Genomic DNA, 18,567 nt, shown 5'->3' with positions numbered 1-18,567 from the left:
TTTTGCAGGGCATGTTGTGATGTGATATGGTCAAGGCATGATGCTATATTTTATTGTATGAGATGATCACCATCTTCTCCTACAGACTAAACCCTCCGGTTTATATAGACACCGGAGGGGGCTAGGGTTACACAGAGTCGGTTACAAGGGAGGAGATCTACATATCCGTATCTCCAAGCTTGCCTTCCACGCCAAGGAGAGTCCCATCCGGACACGGGATGAAGTCTTCAATCTTGTATCTCCATAGTCCAACAGTCCGGCCAAAGGATATAGTCCGGCTGTCCGGATACCCCCTAATCCAGGACTCCCCCAGTAGCCCCCGAACCAGCCTTCAATGACGATGAGTCCGGCGCGCAGATTGTCTTCGACATTGCAAGGCGGGTTCTTCTCCAAATTCCGAATACTTGTGTAAATAGTGTCCGGCTTATCATAAATGTTGCGCTTCTTGGCTTCCGCACCCCATAATGGCTATCTTCCACGTGTCGAGCGAATGCGAGGAGCCAGGGATTTTTTTGCATTAACCACCCTAGCTATGTGAATAAACTGCCTATTTAAAGAGACGAGGATTCTCAGATCCAAATCACACCATCTTCCCTCAGCGAGCATTCATCGGAGCGCGCCTGAAAAAATCCATCCCAACATGGCCGGCCAACGCAGCTCCTCCTCTCGCTCCCGTAGCCCTAAACCCAGAGATTGGATGAAGTGTTCCGTCCTGCACAGCCAATTAGTGAAGCTTCAGACCCAGGGATTCCTCCCCCCAGTGTACATGGTCCCTGTTCGAGCCGGGCTCACTGCCTATAATGGCGGGGAGCAAGCGGAGAGCTTTCCCAACCCCTCCAAGGGGGAGCGGGTATGCCTCGTCCCTTATTTATTAAGGGGACTCGGATTTCCAATCCATCCGTTCCTCCGAGGGCTCCTGGAGTTTTACGGCCTCCAGCTGCATAACTTCACCCGTGCTTCCATATTACACATCGCTGGTTACGTAGCTCTTTGCGAGCTATTTCTGGGCTGCGAAGCTCATTTCGCGCTATGGAAGAGGCTATTCTGCCTTGTGCCCCGTACACAGAGGGGCTCAATATATCAAGTGGGTGGAGCCGAAATATGGCGCATCGCCGGGACCGGATACCTATCCGGTACCCCGAAGAAGACGTTCGAAGACTGGCCTTCAGAGTGGTTCTATATGGAGGACGTCCCCCTCCCGGATCCTATTCGGATCGGTCTTCCTGAGTTCAACAATGCCCCTTTAAAGAAACGCCGAAGTTGGTGCCCACGGAGCCCTCAGGAGGAAGACGACAGAGACATTCTTTACTTGATGGGCCGGATAAAGGTACTGGCTCAATCAGGACTGACAATAACCGAGGTTATGTCAATTTGCATTATGCGGGGGGTGTAGCCGCTTCAATATCGAGGCCACCCCATGTGGCATTTCAACGAGGAAGATGATGCCACCTGCTGCGGCCGTAAGGGGACGGACTCAGTTGCTGCCCTAGCAAAAATTATGTCCGATTTTTATAAGGGAGAGGAAGAGGAGCTCTTCCGCATCAAGCCACGGGATGGATTCTCCATGTACAACCCTCCAAGCTGGGTGAGTTGCCACTTCTCACTCCCATCCTCCCCAAGTTTTTGCAATAAGTATTTACCTTGCTATTTCATAGCAGGAACTGCGAAAGGCTGTAAGGGAGGTTAACAGCCTGCCCCCACAACCGGAGGATCCCGGCCGGGCACACGACCCCAGCCTAGAAGAGGATCCAGACATATTTGTGGAGATGATCGACGGGATATTCTATCAATTAAGCTATGATGATGCCATGGTGGCCATTATAGTGGACTATCCTGGGCTGCTCCCCGCCTCACATGTAAGTGGAACCAGAGTCCCAACTTTTGAGAAGGATCCCTTTTTATGCACCTCACCTACCGTACCTGTATGGTGTTTTACAGGGGAGTTCCTCGGGACACCATGCCATACCCGTGGCGAATTGCCAACAAGGGGCGCCGAAGCCAGGCATGCTAATAAGGAAGGCAGTCCGGACGGTGTTGGGGATATTACTACTGGGCGTAAACTGGCCTACCTGGGCCGGGTTAACTTCATCAGTAGTTCAAAGGTGTTAAAGCCCAAAGAGGCAGATAAGGGCCCAAGGCCTGTAGTCGGTTTAAGACCTGTAGTCGTAAACCGGCTTTATATGTAAACTTGTATTGTAAGTTAGGAATAAGGAGAGACCAACCCGGATACGAGTATGAACCGGTGTTGGGACTCTGTGGACCGACGGGTGTCACCCGTGTATATAAGGGGACGACCCGGCGGCGGTTCAGGGACAGACGACAACAACTCGAGACTTAGGCGAAGCTTGTTTGCTCCCTAGTCATCGAAACCCCATCAATACTAGACGTAGGCTTTTACCTTCATCGAAGGGGCCGAACTAGTATAAAACTCTCTGCGTCCCTGTGTCCGCTTTAACCCCTTCAAGCTAACCCGTCGCGATGGCTCCACGACTAAGTCCTTTCACTAGGACATCTACTGTGAAAAAACCACGACAGTTGGCGCCCACCGTGGGGCTATCGCACGATGGTTTCAAGTTCTTGGAGGGCCGCTTTGAAGGACTCGAGGGCTACGCTGTGGGCCGGGTGACTAAGAGTCGTCGCGGCAAGCTCTACATCGACGATGCAGGCTGGGGCCCCGAGGCCGGCTCAATTGAGTATGGGTACTGGGTCCCCTTTGGTGGCATACACATTTTCATCGGCAAGATCGGTGAACCGGGCCCTGAGCCGGACATCTGCACCGACCTCGTCGAGACGGCTCAGCGTGCGCGATTTACCCAGGTTAAACCGGCCGTGAAGCGTGCCTTCGTGGGAGTCATCCATGGAGGAAGTTATGAGGATAGATCAGAATCTGGTGGCGAGACCGTCGTTTACTCCGGCGACGAGTCGTCAACCGGAGAAACTGAATCTCTATATCAGCTATAAGATGGACGGATTGGGGGCTGTTCCGATGGTGACAGTATTCCGGACCCCTCCGATCTGCCCAACCGGGTTGGAATATTCATGGCCGGTACGCAAGCAGCGCTTCATTCTTCAACCGCTGCGGCAATGATCACCGGTTCAGTAGCGGCGACGGCTGCCGGGGCAGGAGGCTCTGTGCACCCGCCGGCTCAAGTTTTATCGGATCTGTTCGATGTGTTGGCTGCACTCATGGCGGAGGCTAACCCGGCGGATCAGGACGCTCACAACGCGGAGATTGCAAAAGTGAGGGAGCAAATCACTCAGGCTAAGGCGGACCTAGCAGCTGAAGATGCCAGGATGACTGCAGAGTGGGCCGCTTTAGATGCACAGGCCTACAGGCTCATGTTGGACCAGAACGCGTCGCAGGAAGTCATGAGGAGGAAGTACCGATCTCGTCTACCTTCGGTCTTCAAAGCCAGAGACCTCTTCAACACCCCCGGAGCGGGAACCAGTAATCCGCCAGTGGTAAACCGGGCGGAAGCACCTGGGACGGGCACGCCGGTCCAGCCCCGTTTAATAGACCTGCCCCGTCATAATACTAGTGTACCTCAGGCTGTGCCAACACCTCCGGGTCACTACTCCAACCCGATGGACAACCTTGTTGCGGCTGCTGCACGGCTGGAGGCCATTCCAATTGAAGGTGATTCGCCACAGGCGGTAGAGACGCGCCGGGTCAAGGAGCTCCTTTGGACAGCTTTGGTCCAACAGGAAGCATATTCGTACAGCCGCGACCGAATCCACTCAACCCCTCGTCCGAGCCGGAGCTATAGCAGGCATATGGATGAATCGGCCGTGTCAAGTAATGCACGACGAGGAGCGCCCCATGGTAACGACCCGGCAGGTGGTGTCGATAATGCTCAGGAAGTGGTGGACCGGGCCCGAGCGCGCAGGAAGGCCGAGTTAGCGGCACAGTATCAAGATCGTCAGCTTACTCCGGTTCGTCCGACCACCATGGTCGAGCCTGGAGTTACCTCTAGTGCTTTGGGGGTGCCTTGCCTTGTTCCCTCTTTACGTAATGTGCGCTTGCCCAAGGATTTCAAGGGCCCGCGCAAGGTACCAAATTATACGGCGGATCAACCTCCAGAGACATGGGTGGAGAGCTATGAGATGGCCATGGAGATGCTTGATGTGGATGATGCGGCGTGTGCAAAGTATTTCACCATGATGCTTGAAGGAACGGCCCGTACGTGGTTAAAAAGCTTACCGGCCAATTCTATCAGTTCGTGGGCCCAGTTATGAGCCCGGTTTATCAGTAATTTGAAAGACACGTGTAAGCAGCTGATGTCGATAGTGGATCTAGATGCCTGTGTCCAGGAGGAAGGAGAATCAACGACGCATTGGGTGCACCGGGTCTCGCAAGTTCTGCATTCATCAGACCGCATCAACGCTGACACCGCGGTTATAACCCTGGAAGGCAATTGCCAGTTTGGGCCCCTAAAGCTGAAGTTAGGGCGGATGAAGCGCCACTGCACTGACATAGGGACTCTCATGGGCGCTTTGGTAAAGTATGCTGATTCTGATAGTACCAAGGATCCCAAGTCTGATGATGACAAGACAGGGAAGGGAAAGAAGAACGACAACTCCAAAGGTCAGCAACATCACTCGACAGGTAATGGTGGCGGAGGCAAGCGCAAAGCGGATGGAAACATGGACTTCGTGGCTAATACCAACGCGCAGGACAAGGGCCAGCGACGCAAGGGTAAACCGCAGAATCGCAGTGGAGCGCCTAACCCTAACCCGGACCACCTAAATTATCTGTTGAACCAGCCCTGTCCAAAGCATGGGACGAAGGAGGTGCCAGCAAACCACCTTTGGAAGGATTGTTACATTATGCAGGAGTTCAAAAATTCTAATGCTTTCCGGTATGATCACGGCTCTGGCGGTGGCTCAGGATCCGGGCCGGGTTGCGGTGGAGGAAATTCCGGTTCAGGATTTAATGGTAATCCGGGCGGACATAATAATCAAAATAATCAGAATAACCAGGGTGGTTACAACTAGCAGCAGCAACAGTCGGGTTACCAGAGCAACCCAAAGCAGTTGAACAGTGGGCCTTACCATGTCTTCACCACTAGCTTGGACAAGCGAGACCGGAAGGTTCAGAAGCGGGTAGTCAACTCTGTTGAACCGACTGTGCCCCGTTACTTACGTTGGTCTGAGCAGCCAATCATATGGAGCAGAGAGGATCACCCACCCCGGGTTGATAACCCAGGTCAGCTAGCATTGGTGGTGGCACCGCAGGTGGGAGGTTATAAGTTCACCAAGGTACTCATGGATGGAGGGAGCAACATTAATATCTTGTACTATGAGACCTTCCGTCGTATGGGACTGACAGATAAAAATCTCAAACCGTCCAATACGGTGTTCCATGGTGTGGTACCTGGAAAATCAGCATATCCTGTTGGTAAGATAGCTCTGGAAGTGGCCTTTGGAGATGATCATGATTCCAGGACGAAGACACTGACGTTTGAAGTGGTAAAAATCCAAAGTCCGTATCACGCCCTGTTTGGGCGACCGGCCTACGCCAAGTTCATGGCACGGCCTTGTTATGTGTATTTGCAGCTCAAGATGCCGGGTCACCAGGGGACAATAACGGTTCATGGAAGCCGTAGAGTCGCTTTGGAGTGCGAGGAAGGAGATGCGGCCTACGCAGAGTCGGTTTGTGCCACCGAGGAGCTGAAATTTTATAAAGACAATGTTGATCCGGTAGATATGAATCCATGGAAGAAGCCAACTACGGAGCATGATCCGGCCTTGAAGTTCAAATCGGCAGCTGAGACTAAGCTTGTTGACTTCGTGCCTGGCGATTCGTCCAAGCAGTTCAACATCAGTGCCAATTTGGATCCGAAATAGGAAAGCACGCTCATCGAGTTCATCCGTGAGAATCGAGACATTTTTGCATGGAAGCCTTCTGACATGCCAGGTGTACCGAGGCAACTCGCTGAGCACACTCTTAATGTGGATCCTAAATACAAACCGGTGAAATAGTTCCTCCGCCGGTTTAACGAAGAAAGACGCAAAGCTATTGGAGAAGAGGTAGCCAGGCTTTTGGCAGCTGGTTTTACTGTTGAAGTTTTTCACCCTGAGTGGCTTGCTAATCCGGTGCTGGTCCTTAAGAAAAACGGCACCTGGCGTATGTGTGTGGATTACACAGACCTTAATAAGGCTTGTCTAGCAGATCCTTTTGCCCTCCCCCGTATTGATCAAATCATTGATGCTATGGCGGGTTGCGAGCGTTTGAGTTTTTTGGATGCATACTCTGGTTATCATCAGATCAAAATGGCAGTTAAGGACCAGGAGAAGACGGCGTTCATCACTCCCTTTGGAGCCTTCTGCTATGTGTCTATGACTTTTGGGCTCAAGAGTGCCCAGGCAACCTATCAATGGTGTGTACAAAATTGCCTTCACAAGCAGATTGGCCATAATGTACATGCTTACGTGGATGATATTGTGGTTAAGTCAAGGAAGAAGGAGACTCTGGTTGACGATTTGAAGGAAACCTTTGGTAACCTGAGGACGTACAAGATGATGCTCAATCCGGCCAAATGTGTTTTTGGTGTACCGGCAGGCAAGTTATTGGGTTTTCTGGTGTCCAACAGGGGAATTGAGGCTAATCCGGAGAAGATCACAACCATCACCTCCCTGGCTAAACCGAAGTGTATCAATGACGTTCAACGTTTGGCTGGCCGGATTGCCGCGTTGAGCCGGTTTATCAGCCGCCTTGGTGAGAAGGCAATTCCTTTGTATCAGATGTTGAAGAAGACGGATCAGTTCGTCTGGAGTTCCGCTGCTAATTAGGCATTTGAGGACTTAAAGTGGCAATTGGCCAACCCACCTGTGCTTGCCGCTCCCGTTGACAAGGAGCCGCTACTGCTATATGTTGCTGCTAACGCTCGCGCAGTCAGTGTGGCTATTGTGGTGGAGCGGAAGGAGGCAGGCAAGGAGCAGCCGGTTCAGCGTCCGGTTTACTATATCAGTGAGGTACTTATTGAATCCAAGCAAAGGTATCCACATTGGCAGAAGCTGGTATATGGATTTTTCATGGCAAGCCGGAAGCTGAAGCAGTATTTCCAAGGGCACCCCATCACAGTGGTCAGTTCTGCTCCCTTAGGCGATATCATCCAGAACCGGGAAGCGACTGGCCGTATTGCCAAGTGGGCTATAGAGCTTGGGCCGCACGGGTTGAAGTACGTGCCCCGAACGGCGGTGAAATCTCAAGCACTTGTTGATTTCATCAATGATTGGATGGAGTTGCAAGCACCTGAAGAGAAGCCGGATCACACATATTGGACCATCCATTTTGACGGATCCAGGCAATTGGAGGGCTCGGGGGCTGGAGTCGTATTAACTTCCCCACGAGGTGACAAGTTCTGTTACGTTCTCCGCTTAATGTTCCCTTGTACTAACAATGCAGCTGAGTGTGAAGCCTTGCTCCATGGTCTCCGGATGGCTAAGGAGATGAATCTAAACCGGGTTAAGTGCTTCGGTGACTCGGACCTAGTGGCTCAATAGGTGTCCGGCACTTGGGATTCCAAGGACCCACTCATGGCTGCATATCATCGTGAGGTGGATATTGTTGCAGGTCACTTCAAGGGTTATCAGGTGGACCACTTGGACCGTCGGAAGAATGAAGCGGCGGACGCTTTAAGCCAGTTGGGCTCTCAACGTAAACCGGTCCCGCCTAATGTTTTTCTTGATGTGCTACACAACCCGTCGGTCGAGCTCCCTGGTGAAGCGGATTTGGCTATTCCTGATCCGGAGGCTCAATTGGTGGCAGCTCTGCACGTCATTCCGGATTGGACGCTTCCTTATCTTGCATACATGAACCGGGGCGAGCTACCAGAGGATGAAACCTTGGCCCGGCAGATAATCCGGCGATCCAAGTCTATGACTATTGTTAATGGTGAATTGCATCATTGCAGTGTGTCAGGGGCGTTTCAACGCTGTGTGTCTCCTGAGGAAGGCTGTGAAATTTTGCGCGAGATCCACGAAGGAGATTGTGGTCATCACGCCGGTTCAAAATCTTTGGCGTTCTGCCATGGTTTTTATTGGTTAACTGCTCATGCTGATGTGGAGGATCTGGTCAGACGATGTGACAGTTGCCAAAAGTTTTCAAGACGCGCTCATGTGCCGGCTCAAGAATTGAGGATGATTCCGATCACTTGGCCATTTGCAACTTGGGGGCTGGATATGGTTGGGCCTTTCAAAAGGTCCAAGGATAAGAAGACCCACCTCCTGGTGGCGGTTGACAAGTTTACAAAGTGGGTGGAGGCAGAACCTGTTAGCAAGTGTGATGCGGCCACGGCGGTTCAGTTCATCAAAAAGGTGATTTTCCGGTCTGGCTTTCCACATAGTATCATCACAGATAATGGTACCAATTTGTCCAAGGGGGCCATGAAGGAGTGCTGCGAACGGGAGCACATCTGGCTTGACGTTTCATCAGTAGCCCACCCATAGTCCAATGGTCAAGCAGAAAGAGCTAATCAAGAGATCTTGAGAGGCATCAAACCCCGGCTTATGGTTCCTTTGCAGATGACACCGGGTTGTTGGGTGGAAGAGCTACCATCTGTGTTATGGAGTATCAATACTACACCCAACAGATCCACTTGATACACACCGTTCTTCATGGTCTACGGAGTAGAGGCGGTTCTTCCCAGTGATATCCGTCATGACTCACCTCGTGTGGCGGCTTATGTTGAAGCGGACAACGAGACGGCATGATAAGATGCTTTGGACCTGTTGGATGAGAAGCTTGACATAGCAGCTGTCCGCTCGGCGATTTACCAACAGGATCTTCGTCGTTATCACAGTCGCCGAGTCGGAACCAGAACCTTTCAAGAAGGAGATTTGGTGCTTTGGCTCATCCAAGATCAGACTGATATGCATAAGTTATCCCCACCTTGGGAGGGACCTTTCGTGGTCAGCAAGAATCTGCACAACGGGTCATACTATCTGATCGATATTCGAGAGCATAAAGACTCACGTACATCAGAGGAGGAGACCAACAGGCCATGGAACATAGCTCATCTTCGGCCTTACTATACCTGAGCCATCGGCTCTACTTATGTACATATTATGACAAGTGTATATATTATGATTAATATAATAAACCGGAGCCTCAGCTAAAGCGGGGTATCTGTTCTTTTACATCATGCGTGGTTACACGGAGTTATTCTGTCTTAAAGCGGCCTCCGGTTTACCCCTTGAAAGTTTTGTAAACATCACTTGGGGGCTTGGTCGTGTCCGAACCAATGCAACACCTTTTGATAGGCGAAAGCCACCAGATCACTTGGGGACATGGTCAAGTCTGAACCAGTGATGCCTCTTGATCGGCCTAAGGCCATAGAATCACTTGGGGGCTTGGTCGAACCCGAACCATTGCCACGCCTCTTGATCGGCATAATGCCACGGTTTCATTTGGGGACCTGGCTGACTTGAACCATAGCTACACCTATTGGGAGCTTGGTCGTGTCCGACCATGGTAACACCATCTGATCGGCTCAATAAAGCCTCCTTTTGCAAACGGTTTTATCATTGCCTTTGCTTTAACATTTTTCTTAATAACTGTTGCTTTATTTTTATTGCATTTTTTAAACCGGCAACATTTAAACCGGTTCAAACTGTCAATCGACGGAACATGGTCCATTTTTAATCCGGAGATTATTTGCTTGGTTTGAAATTTTCTGTTAACATCCCATTATGGAGTAGCAGGGTGTTTTTTATAACCCGGCACGGTTTACATGGTAAACTGGCATTGTATACATAGGAGTTGTTTTCTCCTTTGACGGTATAGGTTTATAAACCTCCGTTTCAAGATTGGCTAAGCCAACTTCATGCCCAGCGATGGCAGGTATTTTGTATCACAAAATTTGATCATATACCTCAATTTCATTGCATATATATATAAAGGTCATAAACCAGCTGACGGTACAACCGCCGCGGCAGTTTAAGATTTTGTGATTGCAGGAAATATAGATTGAAGGTTTCACCCATTCAAACAAAAGTATCAGTACCTATGCACGAAGGCATCTCAGAAAAAGGAGTATTGGCTATCCTATTACAAGGCAACATGGTGCCCAGATAAGATCATTGTTTTCTTGGCGGAATATAACAAAGCAGCCATTTAAACTAGCCTCCGGTTCAAGCTTGGTCACCGCCCTGGTCTGATGGTTGTGGGTCGTCCTGCGCCGCTTCAGCTTCTTCTTCCCTACCCAGTGGCTGGAAGTCAACAGTGGTCCAGTCGATTCCCATTAAGGCTTGAAAGATAGCTTCATCATGGATCAGTGACGACGGTTCAATATCCGGAGCGCAAGTATGCTTACGGATTGGAGGGATCAGATTCTCCGCTTCAGGAATTGGTGCAGCCACTCGTTTATTCTGGTTGTTATATTGAGCTTGATAATGTGACAAGTCTGCCTCTTCCACCAATTGGCAAGCTAGAGGGCGCACCGCCCGGTTTATCGCTCTCAGGTCATCGTCATTGAACTCCGAACCATCTTCCTTCAAACTGGGATAACCCTGAGCTGCCTCAACAGGATCGAAATCCGACACCCATGCTTTTGCCCGGATTAAGGCATTGATGGCACTGGTTCGAGCAGCAGATTTCTTCAGCTCTACAATACGGGTGGGAAGCATTGACAACCTCTTAAGAGTATCTTGAATTAAAGTGGGCGCCGGATTGTTATGTGATGCAGTAGAGATGATCCGCTGCGCTCCAGTATACAACTGTTCGATTAATGTATAGGCGGCCTTCAATTTCATCCGAACATCTGACGCCAAGTGACCAATGCGTGTACCTGCAACATTACAAAGAGTTCACAAACCGGACCTATCATAGGAAGGCCAAATTATTATAGAAGTCAAAGGAAGCTTACCAAAGATGGCGGTAGTCATGGCATGCACTTGCCACTTTACGCTGGTTAGCTCATCTACCACCGGTTTAAGGGCAGCTTCAGCAGTTTCAATTTTCTTGGTCAAAGCGGCCTTCTTAGTGGCCCAATCCGCCCGCTCTTTCTTGAAGCCCTCCTTAAGCTGTTCCATGACGCTTAAAGCGCTGGTCAACTCCTCTTTCGCCTTTGAGGTTTCAGCTTGTTGGGATTTCAAATTTTCTTGAAGATCGGCGAGTTGGCTTTCTTTGGTCTTCAGCTCAGCCTGCATACAGACAGTCATATGATTTAACAAACGTACAAGAATTGAAGTACCCACCACATAACAAGTTATGCACTTGGCACTTGGGGGCTAATGCATATTTGATTTTCATCTGTCAATTGATTGCAAAGTCCCAAGCTCAATACAAGTATTCAACTTGGCACTTGGGGGCTAATGACTATTTGCTCAAATAAACTCTGATGCTGCCATGTTAAATTACTTAAGTCCCGGTTTAACTACATTAAGTTGAACCGGCCCTTGGGGGCTACATCAGTGAATCTCTAAGCATTCAGATTTATATTAGTAAGTCCCGGTTTGAAGGAGGATTGCAAAACCGGCCCTTGGGGGCTAGGAGAGTTAACAAAATTGAAGAATCCAAGCAGGAAAAAGCACATGGAAGTTACCTCAAGTTTTTCTTTCATTATATTCACCAGACCGGCTTCATAGTCACGACTGGTATACAGCCGGTTCAAGTAGCCAGAATGAAGATCTTGGGCATTGAGAGCAGCGTAAGTCGCCAGATCAACATTCCACTTGCCTTTGCTCATAGTAGCGAATTCTTCTTTGGTAGTATGCTTGGATAGGGCGACCGGATTACTTGGTTCAGTATGGACAATGCCGTTAATCACAACATCATCATCCTTGGTATCGCCGGTTTGACCAGGGGCAGTTGGTGTGTCAGCAGGCCGGATTGGATTGGAGGATTTCTCAGTCCGGATGGGGCTTCCAGGTTGGTCAGCAGGCCTTTCTTCGGCAATAACATCATCATCTTGCAGTGGGGAGTCGTTGGATATATCTTCGCGAATGGCCGCTTCAGGATCTGGTGTCTTATACGGTTCAGGAACGGCATCCTCCTCGGCCGCTTTATCTAGGCGGGCCTTCTTGCTTGGCCTAGGCTTGGACCTAAAAGGAGTAATCAAAATCAAATACAGCATATGTTCCAACGGGATGTATCAGAAATATTATGATAATTATAGCTTACCCAAGCACCGTTTTGAGCGGTGGCAGCTGAGTAGCTGATGACTCGCCAGAGGATGAGTGGGAAGTAACCTGATAATCAGAGTCATATGGATTAAGAGGTTGACGAAAATAGCCCGCTTTAGGACAAGCACTGACAAGCAAATTAGAGACCTCTGAACGGCGTTTCCGAACCGGACTGTTCGGTAAACCGGCGGAGGTAACTACCTGGCCGCTGTGCCGGGTTGTGCGGCGAGCTTCGTGCTGTTGGGTCTTCATAAGAAATTTGGGATCCAAGTAAGCAAGAGGATGAGAAAATTTAACTTTCCGGTTTTCCTGACGGATTTTTAGTGAAGGCAAAGGGTTTGAATCAGAAGAGAGAATAATTACCTCTGCAGCATCAGCATGACTAGCTTCGGCATCATCCTGACAAATATTATCATCAATAAGGCGTGTGAAAAGTAAGCCAAGTGAATCAAGTTCTACCTCAAGGTCCGGATTACCCACATCGTCATCAGCGGGCGGATCAGAGGATGCAGTGGTTTTCCTCTTATGAGCAGGCCTCTTAATGACTTTGGTTTTTGGCCGGGTTGGTCTTTCCGGTTTGTCTGGTTTCTTCTGCGGAAGCTTCTTGCTCCAAAACGGATCATTGCCCTGTTTCAACAGATATTGGTGTCAAATAATAGACAGATATAGCAATGTCAGGATCAGTGAGAGGTGAAATTAAAAACTTACAGCTGGCGGTTTGTTGTGGTGCAGAAAGGAAGCAGGCCGGTTCGGGCACAGATGTGTTCCGGTTCATTCAACATTTTCTTCACAGCTTCTGTGACTTCTTCGTCGGTGAGCTGGATGTTCATGTGTCGCAGTGGGTCGTCAACACTACCCGTATATTCACACATCAAACCAGAGCATTGACTAAGGGGCAGTATGCTCCATGATATCCAACAGCGAGCGAGATCAACTCCTGTTAAACCGTTGGCCATAAAGGCTCTGAGCTTGGACAGTTGAGGAGCGTATTTACTCCTTTCCTTGGCAGTCAACCTTTGTGGAAAGGGGTGCATATTACTAAGCCGCTCCAGATGAAAGCCAGGCAAGGGATTTTCATCAGCAGGGGAGGTGTCTTTGCAATAGAACCATGATTGATTCCATTCTTGGGGATGGCTGTGCAGTTTTGCGTGAGGGTAAGTGACCTCTTTCCTTTTCTGAATCGCCATACCACCCAATTCCATATTGGAACCATCAGTAAACTCTGTGCGGCGGTTTAGATGAAAACAATCTCTGAATAACTCGACTGTGGGTTCCTCTTGAAAGAACACCTCACAGAGTACATGGAAATGGCATATGTTGGTGACAGAATTGGGGCCAATATCTTGCGGACGGAGTTGGAAATTGGCCAAGACATCCCGGTAGAATTTTGAACCGGGCGGATTAAAACCTCGGGCTAAGTCGTCTGCGAAAATGACAACCTCTCCTTCTTGAGGTGTGGGAGGACATTCTTTGCCAGGGACCCTCCAATGGATGGTGTTTTTGCTGCTTAAAGCGCCAATCAGGAGTAAGTTGTTTAGTTAAGTTTCTGTGACGCGAGAAGGAGCCCAGTTGCATTCATATACTTGTTTGGCCATGGTGAAGTCTACAAAGTAAGTGATTTCGGTTCAAGATTGTGTTGGGTAAAAGTATACACCGGTATGAACAATGTTAAACTGGAGGCAACTATATCTAAACCGGAGTTCTATGAAGCGGCATCATATGGCTAACGAGTTCTGGCGGTTCAACAAGGGGACTAATGGTATATACCGGTTTATTAATTTTTTCTATATTAAGTTAAACCGCCTGATCTAAGCATTGAAAGCAATTGAGGTTGCAGATGGCTAAGTATGCAGAAACAGGTTTCATAAAGTCTTATTACAGCAATGGATCTGAAACAAGTTCAGAAAAGAAGACAAAATATTCAAAGACTTAAGGCAAAGCGGAAGTGAATCAATGGGCAGATATATAGATGAGATCTACGGACTCAAGAATGAAACTACAGGCGGATGCTAAAAGCTACTGCTAATCAGAGCAGGGTTTCACAGATCTATCCAGGAGTCTGGGTACGAGCATGAACAAGTGACGAACACGGCAAGAACATCAAAACCTAAGAACAGATCTATGTTAAGAAGAACAGAAGGCTTACCAGAATCGAGGAAGATGCAGAAAGCTACCGCAGTGCTATGGTACGTTCAGGTTGATGCAGCGGCCCAAGATGGTGCAGTGGTCAACGGCGGCGGCGGAGCTCCGAGGCTGGCGACGCGAGGAAGACGAAGAGAAAGGGGACGAAGGGGAGAAAAGAAATGACCCTTCGGTCCTATTTATATGGCAAGAGGCACGTGTCAGGTGCGTGAATCAAGGAACCACAAATCTTGGAGACGGAGCTGTCGCCTCGGTTATTGCGGATTCATTAAAAAAAGAAGATATCATGAATGTTATCTTTATGATGACGTCATGCCGGTTTACAACAACCAGAGAAGGTGACATCACGGCGGTTCAACAACTACAAGAAGATGTTGAAGACGAAGATTTTTTGCTAAGGATTGACATGAACCCGTTCAAATCAATCTGGGGCCTAATGTTGGGGATATTACTACTGGGCATAAACCGGCCTACCTGGGCTGGGTTAACTTCATCAGTAGTTCAAAGGTGTTAAAGCCCAAAGAGGCTGATAAGGGCCCAAGGCCTGTAGTCGGTTTAAGACCTGTAGCCGTAAACCGGCTTTATATGTAAACTTGTATTGTAAGTTAGGAATAAGGAGAGACCAACCTGGATACGAGTATGAACCAGTGTTGGGACTCTGTGGACCGACGGGCGTCACCCGTGTATATAAGGGGACGACCCGGCGGCGGTTCAGGGACAGATGACAACAACTCGAGACTTAGGCGAAGCTTGTTTGCTCCCTAGTCATCGAAACCCATCAATTCCATCACAACTAGACGTAGGCTTTTACCTTCATCGAAGGGGCCGAACTAGTATAAAACTCTCTGCGTCCCTGTATCCGCTTTAACCCCTTCAAGCTAACCCGTCGCGATGGCTCCACGACTAAGTCCTTTCACCAGGACATCTACCGTGACAAAACCACGACAGACGGAGACGTCGGCGCAAAGGTATTATACAAAGCCTCTCTCCATGGTTATCATCTTTTAAAACATAATAACACCTGTGTTTCCTAGAAGGAAAAAACGATCGCCGGACTATATCCGAAGAGGTTGCCGATCACGCCTCCACCAGTCGGGCTCCAGGGCCGGACACAGAGGCGGAAGCTAACACGGGGCATGCGCCAGATGGTCCTCCTACAGAGGATGCGGATAAAATAACCGCTACAAACTCCGAAGTGGAGAGCACCATGAATCACCGGCGTCGCCGGGCCGTACTCCGTGATGCTTGTTTCTCCCAAGAGGCGTTTGATGCCTTCAACTCAGGAGACGCGTACATCCGTGCTGCTCAAAATGGTCTTGCCAGAGCCACGGACCAGTATGTAAAGGATATACATGTAAGAAAATTTGATGATTATATATATAGCAGTAGCCCCTGAGACTTGAATCAGTTGGCGCAACTGATATAAGGATCATTATTTGTGCAGGTTCTTACAGAGAAGAATACCCAATTGTCTCAAGAGCTGGAAGAGTGCAAGGCCCAGCTACGGACCGCAGTTGCCGCATTGAAAGAGTCCGAGAAGGCCCCCTCTGGTAACACTTGTTTCAAAGAATGATAGGTACCATATAGTATGCGGCATGCCTGCAAATCTAACAACAAAAATTGTAGATGACGCCGGAGTGAATTCGGATGAGCAACATGTCATACGACAGCTAAAGGCTAGCGAGCGTGTGCTCACCAAAGTTAGGCAGGAGAAAAACAATCTCCAAGACGCTAATACCCAGCTGGGTGAGGAACTTAAAGATGTTCGGACCCAGCTGGCTGACTCCGTGAAGGAGAATAAGCGGCTTCGACGCGGCATTTTTAGTAAGTGCTTTGAACGAACTTTCGGAGGAGTTCGGTGAAGAGGCCTGCTAATAGAGCTATGTCTGCAGGTGTGCTGACGGGTCATCCCGCGGAGGAGATGCTCGGGTCTACGGGTGATCTTCTACCAGAGCTCTTACGACTGCACGAACAAGTTCGGCAGGTGATGCAGGGTATTGCCCAGGCCTTGTGGCCATCCGTCTCCCTGCCAGAAGGCATTGGAGAGCTTGTAGAGAAGCTCAAGGGAGCGTGGCGGCGCCTCCAATTATGGAAGATATCGGCCCGCCGTCAAGGTGCCAGGGAAGCCGGGGCCATGGTGAAGACGCGGTATACCAAGGCTGACCTAAACCACATGGCCGAGGTCGGACCTGTGGGGCCCGATGGGAAGGAGATCCCCGTCAGTCTGGTTTATGACCAAGTAGAATTAGCCGCAAAGTATTCCCAACAGGATTGTAGGCTAGACAACCTGTTGGATGGGATAGAAGAAGAACTTAGTCAGTCTAGGTGACTGTGTAATTTAAGTGACATGTATAATGTCTCTAGCCAGATTGTAATTCATTTGTCATGGCAGACCTTTTCGCTTCGACCTCGGGATCCAATAGTCCGGAGTGTATCCGAATACCCGCTCAGTTATGTAAAAACTGGGGTATGCATGGAAACCAGGCGTAGGGGTCATAAGTGCTTGAACAGACAAGTACCCAACTAGTTATGTTATATTACATGGATAGTAAGAAACATCTTCCAGGGAGAATAGTTTCGGTAAGGGTTCCTTTCCCTAGGTACGCATGCCCTAATGTGCATGTCCGGACTGCGAGAAGAGACGCAGGCAAAAAACATCTGGGGGCATGTATCAAAAATAAATAAAAGTCATCTTTTGTTCACCGACCGAATATTCCCTTAAGAACGCTAGCTTTCGGCTTCACCCAGTCTGAGGTACACATCCGGCTGACCCGATAGTAACAATTGCAGAGGTGCTCCCCTTATGCCCTAGCCGAATTAACGGGATTGTAGGGCATAAATACAAGAGCCAGGCAACCTAGCTTGGCCAAAACTTAAGTCATACCGATGCATATAATGGTGAAAAAAGGTACATGCGGAAGAATAACACATGTGCGGGGCATGAGGCCCACTAAAATAGTTAAGCTTCTGTGTAAGAAGCCCCCACGTATCATGAGCGCGGCTAGCGCGTCAAGATTGTGTAGCCAAGACACATTTTAGCCTATTAAGGCCTTGAGAGAAAAAAGGGGAAGAAAGAAAGAAAAGACAGGTAACAAGTATATAAAAAATTGACAGTGGTAAGGAGACGAACACAGAGTCCGGCAGTAGGCGTAGAACCTTCAGAGTCTGGCTGCATTCCATGGGTTTGGCTCGAGTCGATTGCCCGATGCATCCCGCAGACAATACGCTCCACCGGTCAGAACCTGGTCAATAACGAAGGGACTTTCCCATTTGGGCTTGAGCTTGTCCTTTTTGTTCTTCGGTAGGCGTAGAACAAGTTCGCCAACATTATAAGTTTTGGCCCGTACTTCTCTGCTTTGGTATCTTCGAGCCTGTTGCTGATAGAATGCGGAACGGGCTTTTGCCACGTCACGCTCCTCCTCGAGGGCGTCCAAACTGTCCTGCCGATCGAGCTCGGCCTCTCTTTCTTCATACATGTGCACTCGAGGTGAGTCATGAATTATGTCGCAGGGCAGAACCGCCTCTGCGCCGTACACCATAAAGAATGGTGTATATCCGGTAGTGCGATTCGGCGTGGTCCGCAGCCCCCAGAGTACGGAGTCGAGCTCCTCTACCCAGTGCGTGTTAGATTCCTTTAAGGAACGCACTAATCTGGGTTTGATGCCGCTCATGATAAGACCATTTGCTCGCTTGACTTGACCGTTAGTTTGTGGGTGATAGACAGAAGCATAATCGAGCTTGATGCCCATGTTGCTGCACCATAGTTTTACCTCGTCGGCAGTGAAGTTCGTGCCGTTGTCAGTGATGATGCTGTGGGGGACTCCATAACGGTGTACAACCCCGGATATGAAGTCTATCACCGATCCGGATTCAGCCGTTTTAACAGGTTTGGCTTCTATCCATTTGGTGAATTTATCCACCATGACCAGTAAGTATTTTTTTCTTATGGGTTCCCCCTTTAAGGGGTCCAACCATGTCAAGCCCCCAAACCGCAAAAGGCCAGGTAATGGGGATTGTTTGTAGGGCGATGAGCGGCATATGGCTTTGGTTTGCAAAAAGCTAGCAACCGATGCAGTGTTGGACCAAGTCCTGTGCATCCGCCCGGGCCGTCGGCCAATAGAATCCTGTACGGAAGGCCTTACTTACGAGGGCCTGGGCTGCGGCGTGGTGGCCGCCAAGTCTGGCATGGATTTCTGCCAGAAGCTTCCGCCCTTCCTCTTTGGAGATGCACCTTTGAAGGACTCCGGTGGTGCTTTTCTTATAAAGCTCTCCCTCGTGGACCTTGTAGGCTTTAGATCG

This window comes from Triticum dicoccoides, chromosome 5A, assembly GCF_002162155.2.
Source record: "Triticum dicoccoides isolate Atlit2015 ecotype Zavitan chromosome 5A, WEW_v2.0, whole genome shotgun sequence".
NCBI lineage: Eukaryota > Viridiplantae > Streptophyta > Magnoliopsida > Poales > Poaceae > Triticum > Triticum dicoccoides.
Note: the sequence above shows the minus strand (reverse complement) of the source record.